General features: G+C 37.0%; 1 long non-coding RNA gene across 1 annotated transcript in view; it reads right to left on the bottom strand.

Annotated features, from left to right (window-relative positions):
- LOC116663094 overlaps positions 1-22,777 on the bottom strand; it is a 123,934-nt gene that overhangs the window by 88,568 nt on the left and 12,589 nt on the right. The window lies entirely within an intron of this gene.

Raw genomic sequence — 22,777 nt, forward strand, 5'->3', positions numbered from 1 at the left:
AAATGTGAGAAGAAGACATAGTTCACAGGGGACAATTAGAAGGAAATATTGTGTACTGAAAGGAAGGAGGTTTAGCCAGACTATTGGATGTGAAGAGTATGGAATATTTATTTCACAAACAACCACTAAGAGCAGTGTGAAAACTCAAACACAGGATCTGCCCTCCAAAGTAAATGTGCAAGTGATGAAACTGGAAAATACCAAAATATAATAAGATAAACTTATCAGATGGTAAAAATATACAAAGGGTGAGAAACACTTATTGAATGTTGCTGTGAGGGTCTCCCTGGACACTGTTCCCAGCAAACCAACCATAACTCATGAAAATATTTTTTTAAATCTCTTTAAAATCTTTGGGAATTGTCCTCTGGGAATTTGCAAACAGCAAATGGAGAAACATTCATTCCAGAAAATCTATGCAACCTTAGTCTGTGCCATTTCACTCATAGCCTCTCCTTCTCCCTCAGCTTAATTTGGCAAAAGCTCTACTCTGGGATGATGCAGCTAAGAAGATGGAACTCTGTCACTCTTCTCCCAGCTCCCAGTCTAAGGTGATGACTTTCTGTAAAGTACAGGCTGTAACCTTTACTCACTCCCTCCACACAGCTCCACACTACAGAAGATCTACTTGAGGCAAACACAGCTAAGAGTTCTAGAGTTATCATCCTCTGCCCTGTCCCCACTTATCAAATGGAAATTCTAATCCAGGAGTGTCTGACAAAGAATACTGAGACCGAATTCCCCCCACCCCAGCTTGTTCATGGGGTGAAAGCTGCATGCCAGTAAAGGAAAGTAAGAAGACCTATCACACACAACCATCTCTCCAGTGCCCAATCTTGGGTAAAGTTGTTATTCAAAGAGTATCAGGTCACTCCATCTCTGGAGAAGTGGCACAGGAGGAAGTGCAATCTCTACAAGAACAGAAGGTGAAACAGCCCTCTATAAAGGGATTGACTTTACTTGAAACACAAGAGGAATATTTATGTCCATGGGCATGGTTAAAATCAATGGAGATCTTGGTGCATAGCAATTACAAAGAGACTGTCATGACAGCAACATGTAGACCAGACAGAAGTTTAACAATAAGATCGAGGGAGGTAACTGGAAAAGAAGAACTATCTAGATTAAAAGAAGTTTCAAAGACTGATCTGAAGAAGTTTAGAGTCTACCTTTGCTCCAGAGGGTTGAAAACAACGTATCAATCAGCTAGCCATTAGTGGACGCTAACTGAATGTGATTCCACTAGTGACAGAACATCCAAACTTAACAGGGAGATCAGGTAAAAAGACAGAGTCCAACTAAAACCACATTCATGTTTGTGTAGGTTAGGGGGAGACTGTACACAGACCCAGGGTTGTACCCTCTGAAGAGCAACATCAGAGACTGCACATCATGAGAGAAAAAAACTTCACTGAGTAAGTCCAGTCAAGTCACTAAACAAAAAAGCAAACAATAAGACTGAGCAATAGGATACAGAATTGCTACAATATATTACCTAAAATATACAGTTTCAGCAAGAAATTGAGTCATGCAAAGTAACATTAAAATGTAATGTATACAGAAATGTAATCTATATAGAAGAAAAAACGCAGGCAATAGAAATTTGTTATGAAAGTACACAGATGATACACTTACACAAAGATTTCAAAGCAGCTGTCAAAGGTATTTTAAAGAAATAAAAATAAACATGCTTAAAGAATTTAAAGAAGACATGATAACAATATCTAATCAAATAGTGAACATCAAGAGATGGAAATTGCTTGAAAAAAGAAGAAACAAAGAAAAATTCTGGAATTCAGAAGTACTATAAGCAAAATGAAGAACTTATCAGATGCTCAACAGTACTTTTAAGCTGGTAGAAATGCAAATCAGTTAACTTGAACACAGATTGGCAAATATTATAAAATGTGAAGTACAGAGAGAAAAAATGAATAAAGGAAAATGAACTTGGCCTCAGAGGAATGTAGGATACTATTGAGTAAAGCAATATATCCATATTAAAATTACATAAATGAGAAGAGAAAAAGTAGAAAAAAGATAAAAGAAACAGTGGCCGAAACTTCCCAAATTTAATCAAAACCATTATTATACACATCCAGAAAGCTCAATAAAATCTAGTAAGATAAATACAAAAAGATCTACAGCAGACACAATGGGATCAAAATGCTCAAAGTCAAGGATAAAGAGAGAAATCTTAAAAGCAGAACAGACTTGTCATACACCAGGGAACTCCAAAAAGAATAGGCTGACTTCTCATCAAAAACAATGAATGTCAGGAGACAGTTGTATAACATATTCAAAATATTTAAAGAAAAAATAAAACTGTCAATCTAGAATCATAATCAGCAAACTTCCTCCAAAAATCACTTTAAAAAATGAAGGTAGAAATAAAACATCTCCAGATTTTTTTAAAAATGACAATTTCTTGCTAGCAGACCCACCATACAAGAGTAGTAATGAAGTATTTCAGGCTGAAAACAAGTAACACTAAGCTTTAATTTAAAACCACACACACTTAAAAAGAGTGCTGGTAAATATAATTATATAGGTAATCATAAAAGACACTATGCTTGCATTTTACTTCTCTCTTCTTTCCCAATTCATGCTATGAGGTCAGTATCACCCTAAGACCAATGTCAGAGAAAGACATCACGAAAAAAGTAAAATAGAAAACTACTGATCAATATCTTTTATGAATATAGATGCAAAAATATAAACAAAATACCAGCAAAACAAATCCAGCAACATATAAAAAAATTACATATAAATTATAAATTCCACAGCCAAGTTGGATTTATCCTAGGAATGCAAAGTTGGTTTACTATACAATAGTCAATTAACGTAATTAACCACATTAATAGAACAAAGAATAAAAACCACATAATCATCTTAACAGACAGAAATTTTTAAAGCCAAAACCTTTTCTTGATAAAGTTACTTAAGCTAGGAATAAAAGGAAAATGATTAAATCTAGTAAAAAGAATCTATAAAAAGCCCACAGATCATACTTAGTAAAAGATTGAAAGCTTTCTCTCTGAGATCAGAAACAAGACAAATAAATACATTTTCACCACTTCTATTTAATATTTTACTTGATTCTAACACAGCAATTAGATAATAAATATATAATACATACTTATATACATACAGAGATTGGAAAGAAGGAATTTAAAACTCTCTTTTTGAAAATGATATGATCTTGTATGTAGAAAACCTGAATAAATCTCTTAAAAACTATTACAACAAATTTACTACTTTGGCAAGGTTGTAGGATTCAGTATCAACATTCAAAAATTAACTGCACTTCTATACACTAGCAATGAACAATCATCAAATGAAATTTAAAAACAATTCTTACAATAGCATAAAAAGAATAAAATAAAATGGAATTTAACAAAATAAGTGCAATACTTATACTATGAAAACTACAAAACATTTTGAAAGACACTAAAAAAGACCTAATTAACAGAAAGACACCTCATGTTTATAGATTGTAAGACATTATAGTTAAGATGTCAATTCCTAAATTGGTTTAGATTCAATGCAAGCTCTATCAAAATTCCAACCTACTTTTTTAAAAAGGAAATTGACAAGTTTATCCTAAAATACACACTGGAAATTCAAGTCACCCAAAACAGTCAATACAGTCTTGAAAAATAACAAATTTAAAGGACTCACATTTTCTGATTTCTAAGCTTACTACAAAGCTACTGTGATCAAGACAGATTGATACTGGCATAAAGACAGACACATAAATAAATAGAATAGGATTGAGAATCCAAAAATAACCATTTACACATTTATGGTTAATTGATTTCTACAGGTATGCCAAAAATTCAATGGGGAAAGAATAATCTTTTCAATAGGGCAGGAACAACTAGGTATCCAAATGTAGAAGAATGAAGCCAAACTCTTTCCTTATACCATAACCAAGAATTAATTCAAGACCAAAATATAAGTGTTAAAACTATATGACAACAAAAGCACAAGCAACCAAAGAAAAAATAAATTATTTGCACTCTATCAAAATGAAGAATTTTTTTCTTCAAACTCATGGAATCAGAAAAAAAAATTTGCAAATCATGTATCTGTAAAGAGCTTTGTGACCAGAATATTAACAACTCAAAAAGACAAGTGAATTTAAAAATGGGCAAAGGATCTGAAAAGATATTTTTCCAAAGACAATATAGAAATATCCAATAGACACATGATAAGATACTCAACATCATTATTCAATAAGGAAACACAAATTAAAACTATAATGAGATACCACTTCCGCTCACTAGAATGGCTATAATCAAAATGATAACCACAGTGCTGGTGAGGAAATAGAGAAACATACATTGTTGGTAGGAGTGTAAACCGCTGCCACTGTGTTGGAAAACAATGTGACAGTTTCTGAACATGTTAAACATGGAGTTATCATATGACTCAGCAATTTGACTCTTAGGTATATACTCAAGAAAAATGGACAAGTACATCCACAAAACACATGTGTGTGAATGCTCATAGCATCATCATTCATTATAACCAAAAAGTGGAAACAACTCAAATCTTCATCAACTGAAAAATGTATAAATAAAATGTGATACATTCATCCAACAGGATATTACTTGGCAATAAAAAGGAATGGAGTACTGATAACATGCTACAACATATATGAAACTTGAAAACATTATGCTTAGTGAAAAAAGCCACAGACTACATGTGAAAAGGACCACATATTATCTGATCCCATTTATAAGAAATGTCCCAAATTGGCAAATTTATAGAAACAGAAAATAGATTAGTGGTTGCCAGAGTCGGGAGTGAGGGTCAGGAATTAAGAATAACAACTAAGCACAAGGTTTCTTTTGGGGGTGATAAACTATTCTGAAATTAGATTATGGTACTCCAACAACTCTGTGGAGTACTCATACATGTACAATATCGATGAACCTTGAAAATGTTTTGTGAACTTAAACAAGTTAGCCACAAATAACCTCATATTATATGATGCCATTTCATGAAATGTCTAGAGTAGGCAAATCTGTAGAGATGGAGAGTAAATTAGTGGTTTAAGTGGTGCCCAGGGCTGGGCGGTGAGTGATGGAGGCAGGGATGGTGAGTGACTGCAAACATGCAGATTTCTTTTTAAGATAATGACAATGTTCTAAAATTAAATTGTGATGATGGTTACACAACTCTGTGAATATACTAAAACTCACTAAACTAAGCAATTTTAAAAGGTAAATTGTATAACAGATGAATTATATATCAATAAAGCCGTAAGAACTATATAAAGGAAATGTAGCTAAACTTAGTAGGAACTTAGGCGGGAAAAATTCAGACAGCATAGGAATATCACTGAAATACAGGAAGAGATAACATCTTTTTTTTTTAGATCAAGGCTTGGTGAGTTTTGTTGTATGCTTTTTTTAATTGAAGTATAGTCAGCTTACAATGTTGTGTCAATTTCTTGTGTATAGCATGTTTCAATCATACATATACCATACATGTGTTCTTTTTCATATTCTTTGTCACTATAGGTTACTGCAAGATATTGAATATAGTTCCTTGTGCTATACAATAGAAACTTGTTGTTTAACTATTTTATATACAGTAGTTAGTATCTGCAAATCTCAAACTCCCAATTTATCCATCCTTACCATTGATAAATATTTGGCCTACTTCCATCCCTTGGCTAATATGAAAAATGGTGCAATGAACATGGGTATAGAAATATCTCTTCAAGATCATACTTTGAATTCTTTTGGATACATACCCAGAAGTGGGCTTGCTGAATCAAATGGTAATTCTATTTGTAATTTTTGGAGGTAACTACATACAGTTTTCCACAGTAACTGTACCATTTTACATTCTCCCCAACAGTGCAAAAGTATTCCAATTTCTCCACAACCTTGCCAGGACTTTTCTATTCTTTTGATAGTGACCATCTTAATGAGTGTAAGGTTATACTGTGGCATTTGAATTGCATTTCCCTAATGATTAGTGATGTTGAGCATTTCTCATAGCCTTGTTGGCCATCTGTATGTCTTCTTTGAAGAACTGTCTGTTCCACTTCTTTGTCCATTTTTTAAAATCATGTTATCTCTTTTTGTTGTTGTTATGCTTTATAGGAGTTCCTTATATATTCTGGTTATAAATCCCTTATCAGATATATGATTTGTAAATACTTTTTCTCATTCTTTAGGTTGTCTTTTCACTCTGTTAATTGCTCCCTTTGATCATACAGAATTCTTCACATACTAAAAGATGCTATTTTTTTCTTTAAGAAAAGAAGTGCTACTTACAAAAGTGCAGCATTTTTATAACTAGTATATCAACACAAGCTAAAAATACATTTCTGTATTGCTGTCTCCAGGCACAGACACCACAGCATAGACCACTATGTCCACCTCTACTGGACATCAAATAGCAATATTATAATATTGATGCTGATGCTGATGCTGCTGATTCTGGAAGCTTGCTGTAACTGCCATTCCTCATACTAGTCTCATCAGAAAAAGCTCACTCTGCTCCCTGCTTCTATGTCCAGCTAACTTCAAAAGAAGCACCAGCTTCATATGTCTGACAGGGACACTGTGAGACACTGTGCCCATGATTTAGCTGCAAGTGAGGATTGGAGAGTGAACACAAGACATTTTCAGCATCTCAAACGGGAGATAGGCTAGGTTTCCTCAAGGTGGACAATTCCTCAAGCATAATTATAATTATTGGCATTGTGTCAAAAATAAATGACAATCACCACTCCTCTTTAGGAAATAAAGAAGTTCTTTTATGAAACATATTTTGGTACATTATTATAAATAATCACATTCTTGATGGGTCGTTTAACTAATCCAAAATAATGCTTCTTAAGCTTTTTGCATATAGAATAACAGGGCAAATTTCAAGCCAAAGGTCCTTCATTTAGTTAATTATCTCTGACTAAAGACTTTGTTACACATCGTTATTACAACTCTTAGATTCAGAAAAAAAGGGCCTCATTTATCTCTAAGCTCATTCTATTTAAGTAGAGATTACATATCAGTGATAGAAGAATGGCTCAATAATTAATAAATTAGGCCATCCAAATCAATACCTGTGACCTATATGATCACAGATGTTATAGCTGATCACTCTCAAATTCTAGAAAGTAAATAATCTAAATAATGTCAGCTGGGCAAATCAACACTTCCTCTTCTAATGTTAGAACAGATCATGTGCTATACCATCATATTAAAAACAGAAATAGTTAACCTAATGATATTTTCTTTCTGGAGGATGAATATACAATACTTATTATAAGACACATTATTATTACACTTAGTGTATTATTAACTGCACTTAACATACTGTCTACTGTCTCTAGAAATTATAAGTCTGTGGGAGTTTATCAGACTTTCATATTATTTTATTGACCAATTTACACAGCTATTATCAAAACTATTTACACAATGTATTTTCACCAGATCTTAAACTTTTACATTTTTATGTATTTTTAAAAAATGTCCCCCACATGAAAATTTACACAGTGTATTTTCAGGGCTTATGCATCTAAAACATTCCAAAATCTGTTACCAAATTTGATCATTTAATTAAAATAGTCCAGAAGTTTCACCAGTAATAATTTATGGACAGGCAGGTATGATAAAACAATTAATTAGGATTTTTTAGTTTTTTTTATTTAAAAGAAAAATCTCAACCAAGATGTCATGGACAACCTGAAAGTAACACTGGTTCTACCCTAACAAGGCCAAAGCTAATACTAGTAGAAGAAAGTGTCACCCACCTCGAACAGGGGAAATTCACTGAAGAGTCTTTAGGTTTAAAGCTAAATGCTGTCGTTGGCTTGAACAAATAACTGCTGTGTCCACACACATAAAACAAACCAGATTCCTGCTGACCACCTCCTACCTCCAGTTTCTTTTCATCCATTTCTAGATAGACTGAGGATGAATTTCACAGATAAAAACATGTGCATTATTGAAGTTTAGAAATGGTGGTGCTGGTTTCACAGGCTCTAACCCTGAACCAGTGACATGGGTAGATTTATATTAATTCCAGAATTGGCTGGAAAACTTCAGTTAAGCATGAGAAGGAGAGTGAGATGTGAGTCACAACCACAAAATGCTTTCTTTCATGTGAAACTGGTGTAAGTGAGAACTTTAAATGGTATTGACAGGAGTGTGAATTTTCTTTTTTGAGCGTTCCACCTGCCTAAAAGTGGAAGCTTCCCCTGCTGCTGCCTATGCTGTCCTCGTTTGAGGGATAAACAAAAGCCTCCTCTCCAAAAGTCTGTCAATCCAGCACTTTTATGAGGCACTGAATTCATTTAAAGAAAAAAAGTGCTAAACGAATACATTGTCAAACTAAAAACGATTTTAATTTTTCAAAGGGAAACTTGGCATACCAATTATTCTGAATAATCATCTCAGCAGTGTGCAGTTTTGCATTACCAACTACTATGATAAGGAGAAACCCAGTACCATAGATACAATTTTAATCAGTAGTTGCTGTTGGTATTCAAAGTAGAACTATCAAGTGGCTACTGCATTTGGACATAAATACCATAGACGTGGGAAGCAAAAAGTGCCGCCTCGATAAATGAACATTATCAGAATAAATGCTAATACTGTTTAAGATTGTCCACTTTTATTTTCCAGCATTAGACATAAATCACACAAAAAAGAAAATTGTGAAATTTTAAACCAACCGTTTTATTTCTTGACAGATTCACACTAGCTTATTCACAGGAGAAACTTATTGAATTATCAGCTTGCTAACTTTGAATTTTAATTTTTCTTTATCTATTTTGGCTCAGAACAATTATTTTTTAAAACTATTTTACTGCGATTTTTTTGAGGTAAAGAAAAAAATTGTCCCTCTCTCTCTCAACTTGGAGATTACTGTAAGTCATTTGTTTACATGTATACCATGGAAGCGTATATAATGTTTTCAGTTACAGTACAACACTGTTTTCCTCTTTCCAACAACCAAGTGAAGAACACTTTTTCAAGTGCTCCTTTTGAGTGCTGCTCTTTCATTTCAATTCATCTACTTGTCTACAAGACCTGATAAAAGATGGGGTCCAGTTAATACTCCTGATGCATTGTGTTCACATCGACTTCCTCTTTGGTACTGTGATCATGAGCAGTACACAATAGGAGGCATTTGGGTACTCATTGTGCATAATTATTAAGGTGTGACAAAAGGATGAAGGAATTGCAGAGGCAATCTGTTCTTCAATCTGGGCTGTCTGAGGACCCTTTCAGAGCGGCAGAGTGTTAATTTCCTGAACATCTCATGATAAGCAAAACGAGCCGCCTCTGACAAGAAGGTTGCCATAAAAACAAGCCGGTGCTGTGTGATTTATTCTCTAATGTAATAAAAACCCCAGTGAAATAAGAGAGTTAGCTCTCTTAGGTAAGAAACTCTCAGGCGTTTATAAAAAATTGATGTCCTTCTGCCATGGGGTAGAACAGAGACAAATTGGTTGTATTTTGAAAGTTAATTGATCCTCTCAATTTACAATAATCTTTAATTCACATAAGCAGTGATAGGAAAAAGACAATTTTATGATGATCCCTAGTGATTTGAAAGTCCATTCTTCAAACAGAATAGTTTGCAAAACATCCACAGTTACAGAAACAGCACCTACTAGTTAACAAATATTATTTGTGCATTGGTTGCAGATAACTGTGAAAATTAGTAAACACATTAAAATTTCAAATACATATGCCATACCATACAGTTTTTGAATTAAAAAATTAAAAACAGATCTGTTTTAGTATGATGAGCTTGAAAATAAACCCTGCGTACTTTTGTTCTACCATCCTTTAACAGATCATCTTTAAAGCAAAAACTCTGTAAAGGAAATGAAATAAACCAGCAATTTGTCTTTTTGAACTTAACTTGAATCAGAGAAAAGGAAGTATTATAATGAATGATACAAAATACCCATTTTTTCCCCCTGAGTTGGAAATACCAGGTTATGCTATGCAACTTTGGTCTACGAAGTAACCGACCAACTCAGAAGTAAAAGGCCGAGTTTCTTTGCCCTCTGTGAGGTTCCAGACCTAGTCACCTTGGAGATTACCTTCTGTCTTACTCTACACCTCATGAGTTTCAGAACCATCCAGAGAACTAAAAGCAGTCGTCTTTAGTCTGAGACTTTTGAAAGGAAAAAGAAAAAAAAAAAATCAAGAGCAGATGCAGTTTGGAATATAGTCACCCCTCGGTATTCATGGGAAATTACTCTCAGGACCCTGTGCATACCAAAATCTGTGGATGCTCAATTTCCTTACTCTTCCTTACGGTCGACCCTCCCTATCTGCAGGTTCCACATCTGCAGATACACAGGGTGGACTGTATTCCTTCAGGATTCTTTTTTACGTCTGACTCTATTGGTATGCTCAGTGACTTAGGCAGTTCAGCTCCATATGAGTTGTTTTTAGAGGTCTCTTATGATGGCTTAGAAAGTAATCTCAAACTCCTTTTTCTCTACTAAAGGGCAAGACTCCAGGCAGAGCAAATCAGAGATACCCATCTCAAACTGTGCATCTATGCCATGGAGATAAACAGCAATTCATTAGTTAGGGTGCTGCCTAGTGTAGACACTAGGAGTCCTACAGTGGGATGTGGAACAAGATGGAAATACTTTAGTGAATCCACACTTATGGAAGTAGCATTTACCAGTAAATAAATATTATTGGTTCCAGATAACTGTGAAAATTAGTAAACTCATTAAAATTCCAGAATATTAGCATTTCTCACGTTTAGTTTGTTAAAAATACAAATTGTCAGTTTTCTCCATCAGAGAGTCTAGGTTGATGTCCAGGAATCTATCTATATGTGTAATAAGAATCTCTGATACTTCCAAGAATCACGCTCTGAGAAACTCCACAATATAACCAAAATATATAAGTAATTCAACCAATTACTGAACATAACAACTAATCTCAAGCTATAATATGGTGAGTATAGATTTCACCCAATTCTTCCTCTGATGGAGGGATTGTAAAAGTTCACAGAATCAGCTGTGTGCCTTCATTAAATGTTTTAAATGCTTGTTCCTCTGCTTTTGACTTTTTGCTTTCAGTATCTTATGTGTGGTTGTTTTGCCCATTCCATCAAAATATTTTTCAGAGTCTATTTATATGTTTGTCAGGAAACATTTTTATCCTGGTTCCCAATCTTTATATGTGTTGACACTAAAAAAGCAAAACTCTATTTTCCTTAGCCTTACCCAGGACTAAGGTGAGAATAAGGATGTTTATGCAGGAAAATTCTAATTCAGAAATGCAATCTAGCCTAAGGCTGAGAAAATGGTTATTGTAAGTGTTTGGCCACATTTGCACACAGCTGTCAGTGGGTAGACCATCCTCCACTACCCCCCACTTCTTATATAGGCCGGGAAAGGTAAATATCCTGAAAACCAGGGTGTACACAAAAGACAGCTAACTGCTTAGCAGAGGGAATAATGAGAAACTAGGAGTAGAAGAGAAGAACAAAGAGTGAAAGAGAAAAGAGAGGGGTGAGAACATATTTGTTTCCAATGGCAGCTGCAACAAATTACACAAACTTAATGGTATAAAGCAATTACAGAAGCCAGAAGTCCAAAGTAAGTGTCACCGTGGGGAAATAAAGGTGTTTGGCAGAGCTGCACCCTATCCAGAGCTCTAGGGGAGAATCCATCCCTTGCCTCCTCCCACTCCTGGCAGCTCTCAGAATTCCTCGGCTTATGGCTGCATCACCCGAATCTTCAAAGTCAGTATCCTCAAATCTCTCCCTGCTCCATCTGCATATCCCCTTCTCCTCTGTGTGTCTGCTTATAAAATCTCCCTCTGCCTGTCTCTTACAGGGATTCATGCAATTGCATTTACGGCCCATCCAGACAGAATACTCCCCTTACTTCACGATCCTTAATCACATCTGGGCTTTCTGTTTGGTGGGTTGGTTTTTCACCCTATGTAAGGTAACACTGACAAGTTCCAGGGATTAAAATGTGGATATATTTTGTGGGGAATATTTTTAAGCTTATATTGAGGGAAAAGAGAGGAAAGAGAAAACTTGTATCAGGACGCTGAAGCCAGTGCAGAAAGTGATCACTGGAACAGCCACAGGCTATAACAGGAATACCTAAGATCATTTTAAAGCGGTATGCCTTGCTGAGACTAAAAACTATCTTGATCTTCCTAAATTTTCAGTGAATTGTGCTTCAAAAACAAAGCCTCGTGGGAAAAGCTATCTGAGTTTCACAGAAGTAAAAACATCTGTCAGAAATGACCATGAGAATTTTAATGCTTAGATGTACTGGGACAGGACGTTGCAGCAAACTTGGGATAAAGGCTTGAGCTAACTTTACCGATGTATCAAAGGGCAGTGTTGCTCAGCTGAAATCTGGATGGCACTGCATTTGCTGTGGTTTACATTGGGTTTTAACTATGACATTAGGTTTTTATTTGCTGCTGTGGTTCTGTCCTTTCTTGGCTGTCCATGTATTTCTGCAAGCCATCTCAACTTACTCTATTATTTCCTTTTCTACCTTCTTCTTTGCTATTCTATGTGTCCTGAACACCTTCTTTCTAAGCTTGAATAGAAGACCCTGTTGACACACATTCCTACTTAAACAGAAACGATAAAAGATCTCAGGTCAGCCAGTGAAAGAGGAGTTCCTATCTGCCTGACCCTCGGTTCATAGATTTCACTCATTAAATCTTTATCTTCAAATCTATGATGAGAGAGATTTTGAATCTCCATCAAGAAACACTTTGGTCTGGGATGAAAGGAGGAAGTCTGCCAAATTGACTTCAGAATTATATAAGTGCTATGTGTACAAGAAATTGTATGCCCTACAATAACCTGTCACATCTCAAAGGCAGGCCTTCTTCGGTTAACGGCAGTTAAGAGAAGACCTACTGGTGCTTAGAGCCTTATTCAATGGGTTACACAGTCTTCATTATGGCTCATGTTTCCTTAGATTTCCAGCCTCACAGACACCCTCAAATGCCAAAATCATGAGAGGTAGTTTAAAATGAGGTGCCGGGCCACCTTGGCAGGGCATTGTAATAGCTGTATTAGACCTGCTTCACCTCCAGGCTGAGGCTGAACAGGTAAGACGATGGAGAATTCTCCTTCAGTCAAGGGCATGCACAGGACAGGAGGTGTTTTCCCTCTGCCTCTACATAAACAGGGAAGGAGACCCCTTAGACAACCCCTTAGAAAGCTTTATTTATTTCCTCTAGATACTGAGAAGCTGGTAAGAGAGGCTTAAAGTCAGGGAACTGACCCTTCTGACTGTACAAGGTTTGGGGTGTGCTGTGAAGTTAATTTCTGCTTTCATAGTCATTCTTGCCCTACTTTAAATTATAAATATTTCAGGGCTCTGCTAGACCAACAAATTTATTTATTCTTTCAGTCAACAAATGCTTGCTGAATGTCTATTATGTGCAAGAGATTATGTTACATTACTTAAGTGAACAGAGTGTTTAGCCCTTTTACCCAGGATATTTGTAAATTAATAATATTAAAAATGTATCCTAAAGAAATATCAAACAAAGCATTTACTGCATGTGTCCCTGCAAAACACACTGTGGGCGTACAAACATGAATCTGATGCAGTCTTCCCCAAAAAGAGGAGCTCATTGGTGATTAGTTATGATAAAATATCATATGCAGTAAAATGTGGCAAATGAAAAGCTATGACTGTTCAGTTAGAGGTAGTGCCATGGAGCAGAGGCAAAATTTCTAGAGTGGGTTACAAGTGAGGTCTTGCTAACAGCTGTTCAGGAATCTCATGTAAGTCTGCTTACTTTTTGAATAAGATAACATCACACAGAAATATATTGAGACCCTCATAAATCAAATTCTATGTCAGAGGTAAAGAATTTAAAGACAAATATAACCTATTCCCTAACCTCAAACAGGTTATATATAACTCAATGGATGCAACAGATATTTATGGAAATTATTTTAATGAAATTACACATGTGCATTTTTAAAATTCAGATCTATACAAAGTGTCCAACTCTGTTGAGGAAAGTCAAGAGATGGGGAAAGTGAAAATCAATAATTATTTTAAAAACGGACTCTCTTTTACAATACAAACTTCTCTTACTCAGAACCAAATGGGATCTAGATCCAAAAGTGGGTCCCAGAAAACCGTGGAGATTGATTCAGTTTGAAGGGTTGCTGCTCAACCTGCCTATCCTCCATGGCAAAACAGTACATGCCTCATGTGTCATGGGCACCAGAGTGACACAAACCCTAGGCACCGTATGAAAGAACACCTTCAGTATACCCCTAACTGACACAATGCTGTAGCCGTTTTCCTGGACACAGAACCCAATTCCTTTCTGCATCTGATGACCTCAACCACTAATCCTACAGCTCTTTCTCCCATGTTATTTCTCCTTAACGTTAAACCTTAACTCCTTAACCAAAAAGTTCCTTTTTGATGTTGAAACTCTTTTCTGAAAAGTAACCCTAGCCACCCTCAATAAGGTTTTTGTTTTGTTTTGTTTTGTTTATTTACAAGGGCTACTCTGACTTAGGACAATGTACATAAATATAGTTCCCAGATAATATTAACCCTTTTAAAACTCACAACCAGAACATCACCCTCATAGGCATCCTGCTATCAGACATGCTTTGGCCAAAAGAGTAATGTCTTGACGTGCTTCACAAATGCCACTGTTCATAAACATCAACAAAATAGGATTTATTGCTCAACAAAGATTGCAAAGGTTTACAAGAAAAAAAGAAAAGCAAACTTAATTTTTAAAAATATTCAGATGACTCTTCTAAAGTGTGTTTGAATTAGTTAAATGCAAATGTTCTGGAAGTATAAGTTCTGGAAGAACAAATTTTCCATAAAATGCATGCTAAATATAGTTTGGATTGGCAATTTAACCTCGGGAAAATAAACCACTGGAGACTTTTTTCCTTTGAAAAACAAAATGCAGAACCAGTTAGAACATTGCTGCTCTGACTAAAATGGAGATTTTTAAATGTTTGGGAACTTAAATTTTGTATAATACACACAGAAAAGAATTGGAAAAAAAGAGGACAATATTTCTTTTTACTCTTTTTACAAGGCTTAGCCAGCCACATCAGAAAGACCATATGTTAGTTGCAAGAAAAGTTTGCTGTAGGGGGTTTTAGTCAGAATTTTGCAGTTTGGATACTATACATTAAAAATGATGCTTTCAGAAAAGATTTAAAACTCTTTGATAATGGTAATACAGTTGAACTACACTATAATGCAGAGAATTGCTACTTTATAGATTTCCTATGCCAAAATAACTGAAATGCATTTTGTTACATTCACCCCATAGAGGTGAGATGGATCCTCTAAACTCAAAATCTGGTTTAGATATCAAGACAGATGATGCCACAAACTCATCAAGAGAGTATGAAAAAGTTTATCACTCACATAATGAGGTTTACTGGGGGGAAACAGAATGTGCTCCCAAGAAGATCCCAAAATGGCTTGAAACAACAGAGAACAGAGATTGTCTTCAGGGTTTTTATGGTAGATAGGAGGTGCAGGGTAGGATGAGGGTTCTTTCGCATGGGCTGTGGCTCATGTGGTTTGGAATTCCCAAAGCACCAAAGGAGGGAGCACTGGGCTTTCTAATCAGCTGACCCAGATGTACAGCATAAGGGGGAAAAGGAGTGGTGGGTTTGAAATCTGTCAGCAAACAGTGAACACTGAATTTGACTCTATATTACAATTCACTTCTGATATTTGACTGATACCTGATACAACATTTCAGTTAACTGAATTTAAACATGTTTAAATAAACTATCATCATACTCTATGAGGTCTGTTGCCTGAGGCTGGTAAGGTAGGTGAATGTTCTATTGACTGTATTGTTCAAGAGTTCAGTATTATGCAGCTTTGCAAGTGAAGTAAGTGCTTTGGGCATTATCAATAATAGATTCAAGAACTCTGAAACAAGTAAGGAGTATTTTGGTGTTGCCTTGTATTGTGGCTTTAGTATGTGCAGAAACCTGTATGATCTTGATGTATCTCTTTGGCTATCTATGAAGCAAAGGAGCCAGAGTTCTTAACCCCAAAAGAGGCAATCCTAGATAAACAATAGTTGTTGTCACTGTCAGAGCAGATGGCCAAACTATTGGTAATGACCAAGAGTCTGTAAAATGTACATGCGGGGCCAACTGTTGGCCAGGATATCCATTTCTAAGATGGCTGCTTAAAATACAGCCAATTGCGCTAAACTTTGTATCCTATCCTTGATCAGGGACATCCTAGTAAAGGGATAAAAAGAGGCAGCCCTTCAGCGAGCCCCATCGTATGTGATGGTGGTCCTGCTATTTATAAAGTATATGCACTTGCTTTGTTTACACAGTTGTACCCAAGGGACTGACGACAGAGGAGTTTTCCTCTAAACCATGGTACCTGGCAAGATATTGAGGCTGAAGGAGACAACTTTCCTGTAGTTGAGATATGCCAGAGTACTTGCCTTTGACTTTGTCCTCTAGAAGGAAGGCTCTGTGGTTCAGGTTGTCCTGAACTTATGGGGTACTGTTTCTATGACCCAAGACATCAGGGAGCTGGCAATCGAGGGTTTGGGGCTTAGGGCCTGGGAGACCTGCTATTCTCAGGAAAGGCCAGTATGCAGCCAGCAATGGTCACTCTAATGCTAAGAACAGTGGAATCAAGGAGGGCAATTTCTTACACCAGAAGTCCCCGGGCAACCTATGGCCACCTTGGCTGGTCCAGGGTTTAAGGGCCATGGACTTCAGTTAGGTTTGAATTAATCCTTTGGCTGTGACTTGGGAGTGTCATGGGTGTTTTCCCTATAACCTGCAGAATCAGGAACTTTGTTACAGAACCAGGCAGCAGCAGCAGCAAAGACAGTTTGTAGGGTCCCAGTAAGTCATCTTTTTTAGGACTGTTATCTCATCATGCCATGTGGTAAATGCTATTCCTTCATGGGGGCTATCACCCAACGGGCCTATATATTGCACAGCGTATCAGTCTTTACCCTGACTTCCAACAGAATGGCTTTCAATGCCTAGTTGAACTTTAAGAGCTCATTAAGTGTCAGTCAGCATTAAAAGTTGCTTTTGAGCCTAGCTTTAGTCACAAATTATGCTAGAATCAAGACACATGAGTCAATTTGAAACACACAGAGAAATCTGGGCCAATCCACATGACCCAGACCATTTTAAAGAGGACCCCAAACACATACTTTTGTCCATAAATGCTAATTATTGAAACTTACGACTCAGGTTGGTTAAATCTACAAGAGGTTCAGTAGGAATTAACAAAGAGCACAAAGCAGCATAGCTCAAAGCACAAGCTTGCCAACAAGCAGCATATCCAGTTAGCAAGCCAATGCAGGCAAAGAAAGATTCCCAGTCGTGGTGGCCATTATCTGGACACTCTGCTTGCTGTGCCAAATGTGGTGGTCACCCACAATAAGAGAATAGACCCTCTAAACAAAATTTGGTTCAGATGTCAAGACTGTTGATGCCACATATGGTTTGAAGATTTGAAGTTTATTGCAATATAATAGAACTTTCTAGGCAGAGCACAGCTGACCCCCAACAGGTGCAAAAATGCCTTAGAAGAGTAGGGAAAGGAAAGCAGCTTGGGAGTTTTTAAGAGAGCTGGGGGTGGAATTGGTAAGAGAGTTCCTCCATGAAGGCTAGGATTTGCATGGTTTGAACTTTCCAACAGCACCTGGGCTTTCTTATTGTATAGTCAAGCCACTCAAGATGGCTCTTCCCTTGCTCTTTGTACATCCTGCACTCAACCAGTCCCTGCTTCGTCTACACCCTGCTCACACACACATGCTTGCCCCCTGCCCTAGCTGGTGATTGTTCCAATCCTTAGGCCAGAATGGCTCAAGCTGCTAGTTTATTAAAGGGAAATATCTGCCCTTATGATGGTCCTTAATCTGAGGAGCTGTAAGGGATGTGTTCCAGCTGCTGGTTTCCCTGGTAACTGGTAAACCAACCTGACATAAATTTCCCCTGTAAATGGCAGCCTCCTTCTCCCCCAAGTAGCAAAGATTGTTGTCATGTCCTGCCTGCTATCAGCGGGACACAGTGGGGTGTCACTCCAGGACCTTCTGCTTCAAATGCATAAGATTTCCTATCTAATAAACCATTGATGTCTCTGTCACTGTTTCCAGGCTTTTTCTTCAGCCTTGAGATTGGGAACTACAAGGCTTGCAGGCCTGCAAGGTACAGTCCAACACTTACCAGCTTGCCCACATGTGGGGCTGGGTAAGGAAAAACAGTGGGGCTTGAAAGTTGTAAGCAGTCAAACATCAAAAAAAAAAAAAATGCAGTCTGATTGGTATACACTGTGTGTGTATTATGTGTATGTTAGATGAAAAGATTTTATTTGGAATACTAGTACATTTCCACCCATACCCATCATGAACTAGTGACTCACAAGCAGTCAAGGGGGTGGTGTAGAAATAGCATGGACTTTGGAGTCAGGCAGACCTGAATTCACACCCCTAATCTGCAATTACTTATTCTGTTCCCTTGGGAAAGTGTACTTAAACTTTCCAGTTTCCTCTTCTATGTAAAATAGAAACCTCACAGAACTATTGAGGGGAAGAGGCCAACATGTGACTTCACGTGAACTCTATGGCAGGGTTCTTGGCATACAGGAGGTCTTATTCATGCTAGTTTTTAACCTCTTTTCCTTTGGTCATTCAGGAACTTTTGTTTATTTCTGAGTGGAAACCCTGGCAATAGTAATGTTTTACTAGACAGCCAATTTTCAATTATTCATAAGTGGATTGTCCTTCTTGGGGATAAAGTGGTGTCCCAGCAGTTTCCCAGCTCCCATTTCACCTGGCCAGCTCCCATTCTTCATCCTAGGGTAAGGTATGAGTCACGCCAGCTAACTGAATTACATATTAAATTGGATTATGCAATATTGTTTTCTCTATATGTCTTTATACCATAAAAAAGTATATTTGAAGCTTTCTATTTAAACCTTGTGAATCAATTATCCTTTTTAGATATGCATCACATACACCTTTATCACTATTCTTTCTTTCAGCAACCATGTATTTGAGCTCATGGTGGGAGGACACAGCAACACAGTAGTTCTCATGACAGGATATGATGTAAGGATAAGATGGCAGGAAGAAAAATAAAAACAATTCAAAATACATATATGCAGCAAAGTAGAATACGCTGTTTGTTAGTAGGTAGACCATGTACTTCTGTGCCCTGTTCTTTTACCTGATGGCATCAAAGGCTGAAAACCCATGACTGTGAGCTTCTCTAGTCTGTGGCTTCTTTATTCCACAAGGGCCATTTTCAGCACTGTAGCTAGTATTTTGCTGCCCCAACCACATCCCTTTAGGCTATTTCAGTGGACACAAGCTGATTCCAGCTCCAGTACCTGCATTTTTTTATGCCTGATGACTTTCTCCATGTCCAGAAACCACTCTGCCCACATGCCAGGCATCCTGGAAATGTCAAATATTTAATACCCATCAAGAGTAGCACCCAATCAGTGACTGATGGGAATTAGTATATAAATATTCCATCATCCTGTCTCTCAGATGAGATGACTCTGAAGTATGTGCTTTACACTGACTTCTAGAGTTTTCCCAGTGGGATTAAGCTCTGTTACCCACAGTGATCACTGGCTTTATATAACTACCCTTTGCTGATCTCTTGTTTGTCTCAATTCTCCATTCACCCAACAGTATTTTCTGCTAATCACATAAAGATCTGTGAACATCCTTAGAATTTTACCTACTTGTGAGCTAATAAATTAGCCTGTTTCTGTTTCACAGCTACTGACAGAAGACATGAAACTTCTGGGTAAGAAACAAAGAACTTCATCACTCATAGCACAGCAGGCAGCATCAGCTTCATGGTCATGTCAGTTCTTCTTGCTCCTCCTTCTCCCTGGCCCTAGGGTGGTCTTGCAGAGGAACCCATATGAATGTTGGATACAAAACGGACTTGTGTCATGACTGAGGAATAGTAAACTTGGGGACTTCACTGTTTTTATCATAAATGGCAAGCAAGCCTGCTTTTCATCCTTATCCCTCACTGCAAATGCAACCCTGAAAAATGGCCCAAGTAGAGAGAGGCCAGTGTTTTACATTCTTGGTCTACCCAGCAAGAACCCACAGGACACATGGGGTCCATGGCAAGTTGCCTCTCCCAACAGCATCATGGTTTACACTTGTTTGCCCATTCATCAGTAGGCTGAAGCAAGATGAGTCATCGTTCTCACTTTTAAAACAGAGTATATCTTTGTGTTCTGTCTTACTCACCTCAGAACACCAACAGCTGGATGCTGTAACGCTTTCTCTACCTTGAAGGCACTTGTGGTTAACTCGAGAGAAGGCAATGTAGCAAGCCCGAGAAAAGAACTGTGAGTAAAGAGCAATGGAATCATATAAGGACTGTCAATTAAATTTTGGAAGGTTTCTCAATTTTCACAGGAAAATGCCATCTGAGGTGCTATGATAAATGTGAGTTTTATAATGAAAGAGAAGATGGATCACAAATAGAGGGAAAACAAGAGATGAAAGGCTTAACGATGTGGAACCATCATGGTGTATCCAGTGCTGGTCAGTAGGACATATGAAGCATAAGGCAAGGAAAGACATGATTAAAGTGAGGTTGGCAAAACAGTGGTCACCAGATTACAAGGGGTCTTGAAGTCATTTATGTGTATTTAACAAATGTTAACTGCACTTCTACTACATGCTGTTCCAATAATATAAGCTACTCTCTCAGGGGTCTCCATCTGCAATTCTTCCCTCTTCACTCCCCTCCTCAAATACCTAATCAAAGTATCAGTGTCACAGCCCTCAGACCCAAAATTAGCAGCCCCTTCTCCCCTGCTATCCAGAGGATTCTGTTGTAAGTGTCAGGTAAAGGCCTCTGTTGAGATACCCACCTCCATCATCACAGTCAAACAAGAAAATATAACTTTAAAATGTCTTTTCTATTTCAATAGTAAAGTTTAGTCAATGTGAAAATCCATGGGAATGGTATTTGCATAAGCTAATATATCAGTCTCTGCATTCAAACTCTTTTTTATTCCCACAGTTAAGACGTTTAGCTATGTGACCTTAGATAAGCTACATGACATCACAAGGACTCAGTTTCCATCTCTGTAAAATGGGAATAATGATGTTACATTCCTCATGTAAATGTTCTCATGACTGAGGGAGATAATCCAGGTGCAGTGCTGGCACTTACTATCATCCAAAACAGATACTTATCACCCTTAGGTTTATACTATTACCACAGATGGTTTGAAGGTGGCAGTATTTGATAGAACTGAACACATAAAATCAATCTATTGGGCTTATTTGGCTATTATTAAAGAATTTACAAAGAGTTTTCCAAATGGGAGATAGTCACAATGTTTACAAGTTGTAACATTCTTATCAAAATTGAAATCTGCTCACTACATCAAAATCTGACTGTGGCTTTCTAAAGACTGTCAACAAATTTTCAAAGAAGTTTTGAGATATGGAGCTGTGGTTTATTTTTTTTTAAATCCCCACATATTTATAAGCAAGAAATTATACATTATTTTTATACAAATTATTCCCACATGCTAGAATGGATTGAAAGAGTTAATGTAGTTGCAAAACACTATTAAGAGGCTGACAAAAGTTTAAATAGGAGGAAAAACAGCTACAGAATTTAACAGCTAAGACATATCAAACATAGAGCACACGGTTAAATACCTGATGTTATTCCAGGACACTGTGTTATAATTGGAAATGAAAAAAGGGTAAGTATGTATAACCCTGTACCACAGGCGCCTGCAACACTTCTCTTGGCTAAACCCCAACCCAGAAGCCATAAAATATGCCCCACTGGATAAATCTGGGGCTTCCCCACTTGCATGCACTCTGACACAAGTCACAAACAATGCCTGTGCCAACAATTACATAACTTGCTTTGTAGCTATAGTAATCTTGCTCCTTCCTCTCTGGGGCCCACTCAGTCATTGCTCATTTATCTTGTTTCATGCTGGCCTGTTCACTTTATCCAGTTCCTTTAAGCCCTGGTACCCACGGTCTCCACCACAAACTGGCCTTGAAACTGTGCACATTGCAGCAGAAATCCTTTTGGTATTCACCCCTGACGTGACTCTGCCTCCCTCAAATTCATTTCTGAACCCTTGAACCACATCTACCTTTCTCTTTGCATTTGGAATAAATGTGGTATAATTCCTAGAAATGATCCTCTAATCCAAGCCCTTCACTTTGCTGATGATGAAATGTTCTCACTTTAGTTACTTTTAGATTAGAATGTTTCATATGGGATTTTTACACAAATATTTATCAATCACTTCAAATGCTAGACTAATTTCTGGAAAGTTTCCATTTGTGGCTGGTCTTCCCCTCTGTGTTATATTGATTCCTAATAGTTTTATTCAGAGGATAGCATTTCTATACTGTCTTCTGAAAGAAGACACTTTTTTATTGATAAAAGAAGAGAGTATATTGTCTGAATATAGATGCACAGGATTTTTAAAATGTATTTAAATTCTTTACAAAAGATCTATCTATATATATATATAAATAGATAAACAACAAGTTTATACTGTATTGCACAGGGAACTATATTCAATATCTTATAGTAATTTATGGTGAAAAAGAATACAAAAATGAATATACGTATGTTCATGTACAACTGAAGTATCATGCTGTATCCCAGAAACTGATACATTGTAAATTGACTACACTTCAATAAAAATTATACATATACAAAAAAGTAAATCATACACCATCTTTATGAATTCACT

The sequence above is a fragment of the Camelus ferus genome, chromosome 1 (genome assembly GCF_009834535.1).
Source record: "Camelus ferus isolate YT-003-E chromosome 1, BCGSAC_Cfer_1.0, whole genome shotgun sequence".
NCBI lineage: Eukaryota > Metazoa > Chordata > Mammalia > Artiodactyla > Camelidae > Camelus > Camelus ferus.